The sequence below is a fragment of the Muscardinus avellanarius genome, assembly GCF_963383645.1.
Source record: "Muscardinus avellanarius genome assembly, chromosome: 5".
In the NCBI taxonomy this organism is placed as follows: domain Eukaryota; kingdom Metazoa; phylum Chordata; class Mammalia; order Rodentia; family Gliridae; genus Muscardinus; species Muscardinus avellanarius.
Window position 1 is genome coordinate 38,867,753 of NC_137790.1, and position 13,575 is coordinate 38,881,327.

Here is a 13,575-nt window from a genome sequence, read left to right on the forward strand (position 1 = left end):
CTATTTTTCATTCTTGATTCTCCCCTTTCTCTCTTTATGTCTTTTTCCCTCTCTAATTGCGCATTTAATGGCACATTATAGCTATGAAAATAAACATTAGGAAATAAAATGCAGAATAAATGGCTTTTGTATTCCAAGTCTCTAGGACATCTTTATGAGCATTTATCAAACTATACTTGTGCGTATTAAATGTATTGAAATCCCCAATAGAAAATATTTTCAAAAATGTAAAAAGGTTTATTGACCTAAATAAACAGGCAAAATGAAAAGGAGATTATGTTCTCATGATATGTGGCATACTGCTAAATGAAAAAAAAATCTAAACTTGAATAAGATGTATCAAAACAATTTCTACCTATTTCTAAATCAAGTGAAAATATCCTCAAATTACTGAAAACTTTTAAATCATTTCAGATTAACCATATGAATTTTTTGTGTGTGATACTGGAAATGGAATCCAAGGGCCTTCTACCTCCAAAACTACACCACCAGCCCTATATATTTTTTTTATTTTGAAACAGGATTTCACTGAGTTGCAAAGGGCCTCACTAAGTAGTTGAGGCTGGCCACCAACCTGGATCCTCCTGTCTCAGCTTCCCAAATGCTGGAATTACAGGTGTGCACCACAACACCTGGCTCAAACCATATGATTTTAATGACTAAAATTTGTGAGGAAAGCAAGTTGTTTTTCAAGACTATACCATATATGATTCAATACTACTAGACATTATTCTGATTCTCTGATAAGCATTAAATATCTAATTAGAGACCATTTAAAATGTCCTACCTTGTTCTGTGGGTCATCTCTTCCTTACCTTAAATTACTACATATGTGATATACTGATAAGTATGGAACAAAAGCCAAAATGTGTAAGATACATAATAATTATACTGACTTATTTTAAAAAGCACACCTCTAACAAGGAGCAACCATTATAATCTTATTATCCCTAGAATAAGACCTGCATAAAAGCCATCTGGACTTCATTTAGAGCAAGTGCTGTGTTATCAATTGGATCTGAAATGTCCTTCAAAAGCTCATGTGTTAGGTAATTCAGCAATGCTCAAATGTAAAAAGATTGGGTCATGAATGCTGCTATGACCTCTTCAGCTAGGATTAATCCCTTTGATGGATTAATAATTTGAAATGATTTACAAGAAGCAAATGAAAATGATAGGCAGATGGGGAATGGTTGGAAGACATAGTTCACCGAGGGTGTAGCCTGGAGGATTATATCTATCCTTGAAGCCTGGAGGATTATATCTATCCTTGAATCCTTCCTGTCTTTTTTTCTCTAATTCCCAACTGCCATGAGCTGAGAAACTTCCCTCTGCCCATTACCTTTTGCCATGATGTTTCTTTTTTGGAGACAGATAACTATGGAATAAATTCTCTAAAACCATGAGCCAAATAAATCTTTCCTTCTCAACACTGTGCTTGTTAAGTATTTTGGTCACCGTTACAAAAAGATGAATAGTACATATTGATCAAGGGAACAGGATCACTGTGAAATTTAAAAACAATAATTTCTTTCTCCACAAAAAAGCCACCATTCATGGTCACCATTGTGGAACCATAAGGAAGATAAGTCAGTGTTTAATCAGCATGCAGTTTGAACTACCATTTGAATACGTTCAGCCTATGTCCAATTTAGTGACTAGCAGGAGCAAAGATAAATAAATTTTTGTAAGGTCCTCATAATCATACGATATTATTGATTATTTTTTAAGAAAAAATGCCAACATGTTGCTAGAACCTCTATGACAATTAAAAGGGGCAATTGCTCATAAGCCTCTCATAGATTGAACTTCTTTAACCTTTATGGTAAATTTACATCAGAGCCTGAGTAATAATAAATTTTTAACCCAGACTGTGTTCAATTCCCACACCAATTTTGTACTCTCATCTAAAGTGAGGCTACATATAAGACTTTCTCCTACTATGAAAAAGGGAATAATGTAACCCAAGAAGAGTGTTGATAGTGAGAAGGAAATTGCATTCATCCAAAAAATAATCAGCTAGAGAATTCACATACCAAGTCTAAGTCCATATAGTGTTGAAATACATCTTTGTTTCCAGTGAAGTTTCTTCTGTGTCCATGGAAGGACTAGGCAAACCAAATCAAAGGAAAAAAAGGTAAACAATTTAATTATATCTGTGAGTAGGAACAGTATCACTCATCTTAGTAAATGCAAAAAAAAAAAAGACTTTTCTCACTTAAATATGTGTAAGAATTTTATCAAAGCAATAAAAGTGAAAGAGAATTGCAAGACTACGTGGTAGCTTAGAGGCTTTCCAAATCAACTCTCCCATTGCCTTGTTGATGAAACAGAAAGTCTAGCATTTATTTATTTAATCATAGTTTTGCAGCTAGAAAGTAGCAAGAATAGTATTTGAGCTGAGGTCTTAACTAAGTGTATAGGCTATCATATAACAAATTCTAATGAAAGATACCTTTTCTCTGGTTCCTTAGCTCCTCACCTTCTCCAGTTTAATAAATGAATGAGGTATTGGAATAAAAATGACATTACATAAAGACAGAAAGATAAATTGCAAGAAGACCTGAATTAGAGTCTTGGCTCTGCCAAGTGATACTGGGAAAGACAGACATGTACAAGTTTTAACACTCAATCATCCTACTTATTAATGAAAGGAATAATGTTTTCCTTCTAGGTGCCTCAAAGCTCTTTTAAGTGTCAAGTGAAATAACTGCAAATAATTTCTAACCATGGAGCTGTATCCAGATTTGTAAAAATTATCCAGAATTATAAGAAATTATATTTTGGAACATTTCAGCCATATATTTTAGACATCTTCATCTTAGTTTTTATTTGCCTTTTCTTCATATTATGTAATTTTATTATAGAAAAACAAATTTAAGGAACATTATATTTTTACAAATGACTATTGAAAAGATGCCAAATTAAAATTGTATGTGTTTATAAGAAGAATAGATATAGTGCACTATTTCTTCTCAGTGGGTTTTTCAAATTGTATCCTCTCTCTTCCTTTCAATACCTTTCAGAAAATGACCTCAATATGTAATTTATTGAATAAAAATAATAAAATGGACCTTCTAGTTTTGTCACCGACTCATGAATTTCTTTCCATTTCCATTTACTTTTACCTTTTTCTCTTTAGTTATAATAGAAAAGGTGACTTTCTTTCTGTGTAAGATAAATTATTCTCCCTGTACTTCAGATTATATCTTTTCTTCTCAACAAAGTTAGCCTTCTAAAAAATGTTTTGTGTTGTGTCTACTTCTCCATGACCTATTCACATCAGTTGAGATACTGTCACCAAACTTTCAGTGAATAACTCACTCCATGGCTAGTAGTCCCTGATGACAACTCACTGCTATTGTTTACACACAATTCAGGTTTGTTCCACAAAGGTTCCCATGCTAGAAGGTTAGTCTCCAATGTGGTAGCGTTGATGTGCTAGAAACTTTGAAGGTGAGGCCTAGTGATGTTAATTAGTTATTTTCATGCTTATGAAGAGATAAATACTGTCTCTTAGGAGTGAATCAAGTAATTTGGAACTGCATTAACTCTTATCAAAAGTCGAAATTATATGTGAGCCTCACACTTCCCACTTCTGCATATCCCATTCATCGCTCTAGCAAGCACACCTACCAATTCTGATGCTGTCTACCATATAATCCTCGCCACAGTCAAGCAGATACTGATTCCTTGTCTTCAACCTCCAGTACTGTGAGCTAAATAAGCCTCTTTTCTTTATTAGAAAGAAAAAACAGCCATGGCTATTTGATTATAGCAATAAAAACACTGACACACTATATATATATATATATATATATATATATTTACTTCATAGTTAATTACTTTTTTCTGAACATTTACCACCTTTCTTGTCACTCCTCCATGTCATTTTTATTGAATATTTAAATAATGTATAATCTAGGATTCAGTCTTAACCTCTTTTTCTTTTATCTTATTTTGCCATGTTTTCTGGGATTTCTTATTCTATTTCATTGCTTTCAGTGCTATCTGCACTTTTTTGTCACTTCAACCTGGATCTCTACCTCAAAATTGATTGAATATTGAATCATTACCCACACACACACACACACACACACACACACACACACACACACATATATATATATATATATATATATATATATATATATATAACATTTCATTTTTCTCTGCTAGTGCCACTTCAGACTTAACATAACCAAAACCTGAATACTTCATCTTTGCTTTTGTTCTTTTGCTTTCTTTCCCACCTGTAAAAATGACAGAAGTTTTCTCCTAAATACCAAAGACAGAATTTTCTACATCATCCATAATTTCTTCTTCTTTCATATTTTTCATATCAATTGACTACTTATTTCTTGGCATTTACCTCCAAATAGATTTTTTAAATACACACTTCTTTATCTTTCACCTGGATACCTGCAACTACTTTATAAATTTTTAGCTCTTTCTCAAAATTTACCCCTCCTTTAATCTATTCACATTTCACAAGGCAAAATTATATCATGGACATAAAACACAATGCATATTTTTACCTGGGACTAAAATTTACCAACTATTTTTATGAGTTTATGTGTAACTCTAAACTACATGTTATGGCCTGCAAGATTTTTCATTTACTGGCTTCTGCTCACATCTTGATCAATAGTAAACTTTGCATTTCAGTATTATCCTTGATAGTAAACTTTCATTTTTTCTAAAACACATTTCATAAAATTTTCTATATAGTATCTATTTTCACCAAATCTAATTATTTACCTAATATATGTATTATTCAGTTTTTGTCACTATGCCCAAAATATATAAAAAATAAAACTTAGAGGAGGAAAAACTTGTTTTAACTAATGGCTTTAGAAGTCATAGTCTAAAATCAGCTGGTTGCATTGCTTTGGACTTGTAATGACTTAGAACATTATGTTAGAAGGAAATGGCAAAAAAAAAGTTGCTCTATACCTATCAGCCAGGTAGGAGAGAGGGAGAGAGAGAGAGAGAGAGAGAGAGAGAGAGAGAGAGAGAGAGAGAGAGAGAGAGAGAGAGAGAGAGAGAACAAGAAAAACAAAAAATACTCTTTCAGAGTATTTAACCTCCCAGTGATCTGGTTTCTGCAATCAGGTCCCAACTCCTCCCAGTAGTCTTTTCAGCCATCAGTGGACTAATCCAATTAAGAGATCTGAAGTCAAATGACCTGATCACTTTTAAAAAACCACACCTCTGAAACAAAAGCCAAATTGGGGACCAAGCCTTCAACACATGAGTTTGGGGAATGTTATAGGTCCAAACCAGAAAAATATGAACTCCACTAAAAAGTATGCTTTCTTTTTAAAAATCTCTTTCAAAGTACTCTCCAAAGCAGCTATACTTCCCTCAATAAAACACTTGTCACAACAACAATTATTTAACTTTTTGATTATATATTTTTATTATTAGAACAGTGATAGGGTTTTTATCTATCTAGCTCATCATATCTAGGAACCAATTATATCAACTAGCGACTAAGTGATAAACATTTGTGGAACAGTAAGGTATTTATAAAAATAATAATCAAATTTCCAGGATTACTACCTAAACAAAATGAAGTAGAAAATGCCCAATTTAGTTATACAGACCCACAGAGAAAAAATATTTCTGATTAAAACAAAACATTAAGTTTCAATTGACATACTTTGTAGAACCAGTCTAAATTAAGCTTAATATTAATCTTGAGCTTTATGAATTAAGACCAAATAATAATGGAATACTGGAATATAAATGTTTCTTCTTGAATCTTATTTCATTACATATAAAAAATAAAGAGAATTCTATATTTATGATAAAATAAACTAAAAACTACAGTCTATATTACAGTAAATCACTATGGAGAATGCTCTAATATTGACAACCTAGAAAAAATGAGTATTTGTATAAATGTCAAGGCCACAAAAAGGTCACAGTTTTTGAAACAGTCATTCCAAACGTAACAAGACACATTAAGAATAGTATGAGAGTTACATACAAAAATTTATATTAAAGGGCATTCTGTCTTTGGTAATGTTTTCTGGAAACTAACACTATGTCTTAGATTTCATCTGCAAGTGATTAAGAAAATCATCTCAGAAGAAATTCAAAAACTGGTGAATTTGCCAGAGGGGAAGAGAAATAAATTCAATCTGTCAAGATTTTAGGAAATATATCAGCTTAAAATGGATCATAAGTTTGCTCAGGATGAGGATCTAGAGCAGGAATAGAGGTTGCCTATTCCATGAAACAGCGCTGGACTTTTATATTCCTGCAAAATGGACTATATAATGGCATAATCTACTAGACTTATTACCCTTTCTGCTTCTAAGTAAAACTCTCCTGTAGCCCAAAGGCAGTATTTAAGAGACTTTTATAACAAGGATACATTAGAAAAAATGTAGTATGAGAGGGACAATGGATACACAAAACAATATCTAAGGAAATCTAGGTGAATTCTGAAGAACTGCATTTAAAGCTTGAAAGAAGGTTTTTTAAGTATAGTGAGATGGAAAAAATGTGGATAGCAATGAATAAATAGGTATCAGTATTTTCTTGTGATATATTTCTAGGCAATCTATTCAATAATGTTTATTTTATAGTGATATTTAATATTATGGAATGCCTATTTAATTTTACAAAATTGAAGGAGAAAAAATCATTAAAAACTATATATAAAATCTTGTTTTCAAATCTTAAGGTCATAACATATATATGAATGTAATATGTACACACATAATCTCTTTTACCAGAGCCCACATTTTATTTATCAAATTTAAAACATCTTTCAAATCAGAAAACAATAATAAAAATAAACGCTATCAATGTACCAATCTTGAATCAATCAAGTGTATATAGCAAATAAAAATCCAGACAGCAAATACAAAAGCACAATACCTCTTCAGTCAGACTGCCACTTAAGAATGGTGTGCCCTTCACATGTTTTCTCTCATATGCAGAAGAGAAAAAATTGGAAGAAAAAGAGGTTTCATACCCCAGTGTGGTGGCACACATCTGTAATCCCAGTACATGGGAGGCTGAGACAGGAAGACTACAGATTTGAGTCTAGCCTCAGCAACTTAGTGAGAACCTCACCAACTCAATAAGACCCTGTTAAAAATGACAATATAATAGGGGTAAATGAAGAGACCAGTCAAGTAGTGAAAATAGATTGGGAAGGGGAAAAAAAAAGAAGCCTGGGAAAGCAAAAAGGCTAAATAATATTATGTTCCTATGTGAATGTATCACCATCAATCTCACTAGCATGTCTCTGGAGGTAGAAGGGAGTAAGTACTGTGACAGCAAAATAGAAACATCAAGTGATATCATATCCTTATATGAATATGACACTTTAAAAAAAATTTTTATTGAACATAAATGGTATACATTTAAACTATACTCGGTGCCCTCTCCCCCCGTGCCCCTGTTTTCCCTTCCCCACTCCCACCAATGATTATCCAGGGTAACCATGCCATATTCATAATTTTACACATTTTCAGATATGACACTTTTAATCTCACTCTCATTTATAATTACAATGCACCAGTTTTTAAGCTTTTAAACTTGCCCTTGGCAAGTTGCTTTACTCTTTTAACTTTTAGATTTCTTCTCTGTAAATGGGGGGTAATCACTGTACTTGTTTTAGAATATTTTTATGAGAATAAAGTGGGCTCTAAGGGAAAATAATTTAGAACTAAGACTGAAAACACCCAACACAGGACAGAAATTATCAATACATATAAGTAATATCCAATATTTTATTTTATATTCTTTCAATCATGAAACAAGAACATTCAGAAAGAAATTTAAAATATATATCGCAATAGATTTAACTTCTTTACATAATGACTAGAAAAATAAAGAATTCTTGTCTCTGGTCCATGCTAATATAGAAAGGCTTTTCCAGAGTAGAGTTCTGTTGGAACAAAGGTCTTTAAAGTAAATTTGAAATGAGAACATTTGTGTGGGTGGGAAGGGTTGTAATTTAATGTTCTGTGGTAAAATGTCAAGTATTTGGCTTGAACACTAATTCTAAAAATCTATAGTTACAAAGGAGGAAGGTAGAAAATGCTTATAGAAGAAACAGATAATCACTTTGAAAATTGTCTAACAAGAGTTTGTGACTCAAGTGGCCTAAGGTCACCATTAGATAAAGTTGTTCATTAGGGAATCAATGAGTGATTTATTCAAGGGGAAAAGGTTCTAATTTTACATTTTCATGTGTTTCTACACTTTGAATATATGCTAATGATCATTTGTATGGGTGGTTTTTTGATCCCTTAAATATTTTCTTCTAATTTTGTGTCTTTACCACTGATTCTATTTCCAGTCTACTATTTCAGTTTTCACTTTTGACTTTTTACGAAAAACTATGCAATTTTACTTACTCTAGATGAATTAAATGGACCTACTTCCATTGTAGCCTCAAATGAACATAAAATACATATGGTTTTGGCAATTATATTTAAAAGTTCATGCAACATATTTCTTTAAAGAGTTCTTGAGGAACTGTATTAGAGAATTTAAACTTAAGCAGCTTGATCCACATAAAGAAACTGAATCCCACTATTAGCAGATAGACAAAGGATAAATGAAAGGTAATCAACATGTAAGATTGGTAAAACCTTGACCTGAGAATGAGGGTAATTGACAGCCTTGAGTTTGCAATTAGCAATCTGCATAATCAACAACACCGCACCATCTCACGAATGAGGATATTGATCTATGTGATCTCAATGTTCTATTACATTTTCTTTTTTATGAACTTCATCTATCTTATAATTTTCTTGTCTATTTTTGTAACAGGGTCATAATTTCTAAGTTGTCACGATCTATGTCTTACACTGGTATATCTGAAGAATATGTCTTCAATAAATAATATTTGCAAATTTTATTGTCATGAAAAATCATATTCATAGAGTCTGGGAATATAGGATATCATTTCTTTGAGTGATTATTAGTTTGCCTATTGTCATATAAAGAAAATAGAAAGTCAAGCATATTTAAACAGAATTTTAGAAGGAAAGAAGAAATAGTAACAGTAAAATTGTGAAGATAAAATGTCTTAAAATATTTCCAAAATTATGAAATTTGTTAACTCACAAGAAACTTAAGAATTCTCAAGCAAGGTAAATAAATAGAATTTGTTATATGTTCATGTTAGAATATAAAGCTCAGAGAAATTTTCATTTGGTTTTAAAAAATCAAAGAAAAAACCCTCTAAATAATTCTTTCTATACATTAATCATTGACTTGTACTTACCAATAACAGAAGTGAGATATTGGTGGACCTATTTCTTAAGTAGCCTGAGGAAAAGTTATGGCTGACCTAGGAATGTAAAACTAACAAGTTCCAATAGTATTTATATATACAGAGAAATTTTACATAAACAGAATATTATTTATATAAAATAGCTAGCCAAAAAACTCCAACATTTCCATAAAGAACTACCAGTATCACTTAGCTACCTTGGTGAAGTATATCCAATATTTAAGAGACAATATTAATCATTCCAACTGGGCATCAACTAGTTCAGAAAATACAAAAAGAGATTTTAGTTTCTAACTTATTTTAGGTAGTTGCATAGCCATAAGACTACATTCTGACAAATATATTACAAAAAAAGTACAAACTAATATGATTTGTTCATGAAGAAACAAAAATTATTTTAACAGTACAGTATCGTAAAAATGGAACTGACAAAGTATATCACTGTATAGTGAGAATAGCATTATGTCCCATGTGAATGGGTCATAGGGATGCCTTTAAATACTGTAATTTAAATACTGTACTGAACATTGTGCTAAATGAGATTAGTCATTCACAAAAATAAGAAATTTGATGTCTTCCCTAATATGTGGAAGCTAGGGGAAAAAAAGTGTCATAGGAGGTACTCTAGAAAAAGAAGGAATAACCATAGATAAGCAAATAAGGCAACCTGAGGAGGAGGATTGGGGGAAAGGGAAATCCCCTAATGTACATGACTTACATTTAAAAACATACAAGTCAATCAGCAAACCAAACATGAGAAGGAAAGAGGAAAGAGAGAATGGAATGGGAATTGTGGAAGGGCTAAATAAGTGATGTGTTCATGTATGCTTCTATCATCTTCCACACCATTAAGATTTATGACTACAATGCACCAATAAAAAGTCAAATAAAATATAAAAGGAAGAATAGAAAATCACCAAATAAATAACCTAATGACCTAACACCTCAAAGCTCTTAAAAAACAGGAACAGTCAAACCCCAAAGCCAGTAGAAGACAGGAAATTATTAAAATCAGAGCAGAAATCAATTAAGTATAGAATTAAAAAAGAGTACAGAAAATCAACAAAATCAAAAGCTATTTTTTTAAATAAATAAATAAACAAGATAGATAAACTACTAACCAGCCTAACCAAAAGAAAGAGAAAATCAATCAAAATTACTAAAATAAGAGATAAAAAGAAGTTATTACCATTCCAGATATCACTGAATTCCAGCAGAATATCAGAAACTACATTGAAAAACTATACTCCAATAAAATAAAAAATTATAAAAACTGACAATTTAAAAAAATTTTAATTTTATTTATATTTTATATTTTTATTTGTGCATTACAATTATATATCATACTAAAATGTAAAATGATAGGAATATATGTGCACATGACACATGGAGAATTTTTCTCCAGGTGTTACTTTGAGATTGCATTGGTAATTTAATATATGTACATAGCATTATTTCAACAGTTACCTTCTTTATCTCTCTAGCACTTCTCCTCTCCTAAGTCCCCACCTTCACTTCATTGTAGTTTCTATTTCTCTTCTATTTTTCACATAGAAGAGAAAAAAATACAACTCTTGGGGAGTGAATCCAGGACTTTGGCCTCATGCAAGCTAGGTAAGTTTTCTACCACTAAGCAATACTTCCAACTCTAATTACCCTAATCTGAATACATTATATAAATGTATTAGCCTATCATGCTATACCCCATAAATATTTACAAATATTAGGTATAAAGCTTTCAGTTATAAGAACAAATATTGATGATCCATTGTACACAAGGTGACTTTAACATTGATGTATGTTTCAAATTTACTAAAAAACTAGGCACCGTGCCAGTCAAATTTTCACTACTATGATAAATAAATGTAAATAAACTTGACATAAGTAAACTTAAAAAAGGGAAAAGCTTCATTTTGACTCATGTTTTATAAGTTTTTAGTCCATAGTTACTTTTTCTCTTTGCCTGTGGGACTATAGTGACAGGCACACCACCAATTACATAAATTCCTTCACTAGGCCCCACCTCCTACAGAATTCTCCATCTTAGTAGCACCACAAACCAAGCCTTTGAGTGATACTTATTCAAAGAACAGTAAACATTAGGCATTCTCATATACATACAAAAAACGATCAGCACCCTTGCTCTGCTGGTTTCTTTCTTTCACTATGTAAAGTCCCTCTTGTATCCCTAGTTTCAACATATGATAAGATTACTCTTGAGTTTCTATATATGAGAGAAAATATATGGTCCTTTGCTTTCTGTGATTGGCTAATCTCACTTAATATTCTCTAGTTTTGTACATTTTCCTACAAATGAAATAATTTTTGTTCCTTATTGCCGAATAGCATTCCATTGTGTGTGCATCCCATAATTTGTAATCCATCCATCTGTTGATGGACACCGAGGTTGGTTTCATAATTTGGTTATTTTGAGTTGTGCTGCTATAAACATGTATATGCATGTTCTTCCATATGTGACAATACCAATGTCAATCTCAATATTTTGTATAGGAAAGGGGTGGAGTGTTAAAAGAGCCTGGGGGAAGCCCACACAATGCTATGTGCATGTATGTCCATCACTATGAACTACGTTGTGCTATAAGATAGTACTGCACCAATAAATGTATAAAATATTTAAGTGCCAAGAATCACAAAATATATAACAAAGTAAATGCAGTCTTTATAGTTATAAGGAAAAAAAAGAAAGACTATTATTTGAGGTGATGGACCACTTCATAATATAAGTGCATTTCAGATCATCAGGTTGTACATTTTAAATATATAAAATGCCATTTGTCAATTTGTCTCAATAAAACTCAATAAAAAATAAAACTTTAATGCATGAATTATATCTCAATATTTAAAATAATAAAGCAATGTATTGAAATAAATCCTTACCATATTATAGTGTCAATGAATAAATCACAGATACCTGCAGTAACATGGAAGAATGATCAGAATAATATTCATTTAGAAATTACAAAGTAATATAGTTGAGAAGTGATTGTATAGAATAGGAATTTTGTAGGAGAGAGTGAGATATGATGAGTCTCTTGATTTAGAGATTTGATTTTAAAATTCCAGAACATACCCGAAAATCTTTGATGTTTGTTCAATGTTATATTAAAGAGAGAATTTTAGAGACTATTGAAATTTTCTGAAATAGTAATGTTAGCTTTTTGTCTTATAGTTCTTTACTTACAACTGTTCTTTCAGTTGTGCATAGTGCTTATCAATTCATCTGTTTGTTCGTATTTTGGTGGGTCTGTGGATGGACCCCAAGGGCATTCGACCTTCGAGCAACACCCCCTGCCCTGTTTTTTATTCTTTATTTGGAAACAGGGTTTCACTAAGTTGCGGAGGTCCTCACTAAGTAGCTGATGTCGTCCGGAAACTGAAATCCTCCAGTCTCAGCCTCCCAAATGCTGGGATTACAAGTGTGCACCACCACACCTGGCCTTATCAATTCATTTGTATTGTGATATATGTCATAATAATATTTTATAAAATTTAAGGACTGCATCAAAAATTCAACATCCAGTAATAATAGTGCAACTACCTGATTAGGCATATCGGTTTTATTTTCTCTTTTAGATTAAAATATCGAGAGGAAGATCCATGCTACATACATTTTGTATTCTCTTGTAGCTTCTGGCATCTGCATATTGAAGAGTGATGGGCTGATAAATGCTTGGCAACTGACAGTGTGCACAGTGCATTATAAAACCTACTTCATAATATTTGCCAACTCGATGATAACAAATAATCCTACTATATAAAATATTCATGATGTATAAAAGGTATTCAATAATCAATATTGGTATTTATCAAACAGAGAATACTTTGTTTTAAGAAAGTGAAAATTTTAAAAATCAAACTTATTTTGCAGTACTGGTGTTGGAACCCATGGGCATTCTACCTCTGAGCTACACTCCCAGTCTTTATTTTATTCGTTATTTTGAAACAGAGTCTCACTGTGTTGCAAAGGGCTTCACTAAGTAGCTGAGGCTGTCCATGAACCAAAATCCTCCTGACTCAGCCTCCTGAATGCTGGGATTAGAAGCATGTGCCACCACACCTGGCAAAATCAAACATCTGAAGTTAGTTTTACCTAAAGATTATTTAATCAATGATTCTGGGAGTATATTTCCCATTCTAAAATCAACAGATTTGCTGTTAATGTTAATATTTGCATGATGTCACCAAAAAAAACTCAATCATTGATTTTACTCTAAATTGAATAATGTCTACCACCATACAGAAAATCAAAAGAAAATGATTTAACATATACTAAGTCTGACTGAGTC